This window comes from Neodiprion lecontei, unplaced genomic scaffold, assembly GCF_021901455.1.
Source record: "Neodiprion lecontei isolate iyNeoLeco1 unplaced genomic scaffold, iyNeoLeco1.1 ptg000098l, whole genome shotgun sequence".
In the NCBI taxonomy this organism is placed as follows: Eukaryota; Metazoa; Arthropoda; class Insecta; order Hymenoptera; family Diprionidae; genus Neodiprion; species Neodiprion lecontei.
In genome coordinates, this window is record NW_025791860.1 from 22,501 (window position 1) to 25,000 (window position 2,500).

Below are 2,500 nucleotides of genomic sequence, written 5' to 3' on the forward strand. Positions count from 1 at the left end.
CCCAAAGTTATTCAGAGTCACCAAGGTAAACGGCGGACGGGACGTACCCGCCGCCGATTGGTTTTGATCTAATAAAAGCATTCCTTCCATCTCTGGTCGGAACTCTGTTTGCATGTATTAGCTCTAGAATTACCACAGTTATCCAAGTAAATGTGTGTACGATCTAAGAAACCATAACTGATTTAATGAGCCATTCGCGGTTTCACCTTAATTTGGCTTGCACTGAGACATGCATGGCTTAATCTTTGAGACAAGCATATGACTACTGGCAGGATCAACCAGGGAGCTTCGATACAAAATCTCGGCTCGGACGTGCGCCACCCATCGCCGACCGGGTCTCGTAGCCCGGTCGGCCGCGCGTCTACTGTGTGTTTCGGGACTGCGCGCAGGCAGCCCCGGTTCCGTGTGCCGCCACCTTCGACACTCGGCTTATAAGCGTTCGAACGATCTCCCGTACCCGTCGGCTAGATTGAAAGCGTCTGGGATACGTTGTTATAACATCTCTGGTCTTTGAGTGTACGCTCGGAAAGAAGCGAGTTGACGCGTGCGTTGGAGCGTTCGGCCTTCCGTGTTTCACGGAGAGCCGAACTTCTTGGTACCGCGTCAAGGGCCATTCGGTCTGAGACACCGACCCGCGGTAATGCAGTGACGATAGATGAAACAACGCGAGTCGCGTAGTTTCTTTGGTACGAGGCACGGAACGGTCCGCGAACGCCCGCTCCTGGTCTACGCCGAAGTACGTATCGTGCTCGAGCACGTACCGGTACGGCGTAGCAGGCGGACGACGGGAGACCGGCCCGACCGACTCGCTCCTCTTACTAGTAGGAGCCTGGCCGCTAGGACGTCGGCGCCGGCACGGTGGTAGCACGGTCGGCTTACGGGGCGAAACCTCCGCGGGCTATCGAAAAAATTTTGAACTCCGGGAACTTTGTCGAAATTGAACGAGGCTCATATGACGATGTTCCGACAGGCTCCCGGCCCGGATCGACTCCGGGACGCCGCGCATCGCCTTTCGGTCGACTCGGACCGAAATTTTTACAAGTCCCGTCTGTCCGGATCGACTCCGGGACGCCGCGCGTCGCCTTTCGCTCGACTCGTACCGCAGCTTCAACGAGTCCCGTCGGCCCGGATCGACTCCGGGACGCCGCGCATCGCCTTTCGCTCGTCTCGGACCGAAATTTTTACAAGTCCCGTCGGCCCGGGACGCCGCGCATCGCCTTTCTGTCGACTCGGACCGAAACTTCATCGAGTCCCGTCGGCCCGTATCGACTCCGGCACGCCGCGCATCGCCTTTCTGTCGACTCGGACCGTAATTTTTGCAAGTCCCGTCGGCCCGGATCGGCTCCGGGACGCCGCGCATCGCCTTTCGGTCGACTCGGACCGAAATTTTTACAAGTCCCGTCTGTCCGGATCGACTCCGGGACGCCGCGCGTCGCCTTTCGCTCGACTCGTACCGCAGCTTCAACGAGTCCCGTCGGCCCGGATCGACTCCGGGACGCCGCGCATCGCCTTTCGCTCGTCTCGGACCGAAATTTTTACAAGTCCCGTCGGCCCGGGACGCCGCGCATCGCCTTTCTGTCGACTCGGACCGAAACTTCATCGAGTCCCGTCGGCCCGTATCGACTCCGGCACGCCGCGCATCGCCTTTCTGTCGACTCGGACCGTAATTTTTGCAAGTCCCGTCGGCCCGGATCGAATCCGGGACGCCGCGCATCGCCTTTCTGTCGACTCGGACCGAAAGTTTTACAAGTCGACGTCGGCCCGGATCGAGTCCGGGACGCCGCGCGTCGCCTTCCGCTCGTCTCGGACCGAAATTTTTACAAGTCCCGTCGGCCCGGGACGCCGCGCATCGCCTTTCTGTCGACTCGGACCGAAACTTCATCGAGTCCCGTCGGCCCGGATCGAATCCGGGACGCCGCGCGTCGCCTTTCTGTCGTCTCGGACCGAAAGTTTTACAAGTCGACGTCGGCCCGGATCGACTCCGGGACGCCGCGCGTCGCCTTTCGGTCGACTCGGACCGAAATTTTCACAAGTCCCGTCTGTCCGGATCGACTCCGGGACGCCGCGCGTCGCCTTTCGCTCGACTCGTACCGCAGCTTCAACGAGTCCCGACGGCCCGTATCGACTCCGGGACGCCGCGCATCGCCTCTCGGTCGACTCGGACCGAAAGTTTTACAAGTTCCGTCTGTCCGGATCGACTCCGGGACGCCGCGCGTCGCCTTTCGCTCGACTCGTACCGCAGCTTCAACGAGTCCCGTCTGTCCGGATCGACTCCGGTACGCCGCGCGTCGCCTTTCGCTCGACTCGGACCGAAATTTTCACAAGTCCGGTCGGCCCGTATCGACTCCGGGACGCCGCGCATCGCCTCTCGGTCGACTCGGACCGAAATTTTCACAAGTCCCGTCGGCCCGGATCGACTCCGGTACGCCGCGCGTCGCCTTTCGCTCGACTCGGACCGTAATTTTTACAAGTCCCGTCTGTCCGGATCGACCCCGGGACG

General features: G+C 60.8%; 1 non-coding gene across 1 annotated transcript in view; it reads right to left on the reverse strand.

Annotated features, from left to right (window-relative positions):
- LOC124295970 overlaps positions 1-285 on the reverse strand; it is a 1,913-nt gene extending 1,628 nt beyond the window's left edge. The window contains exon 1 of the ribosomal RNA XR_006905807.1: positions 1-285. This exon is cut by the window's left edge and continues 1,628 nt beyond it. This is a non-coding gene — a ribosomal RNA (small subunit ribosomal RNA).
- Positions 286-2,500: the final 2,215 nt, after the last annotated feature.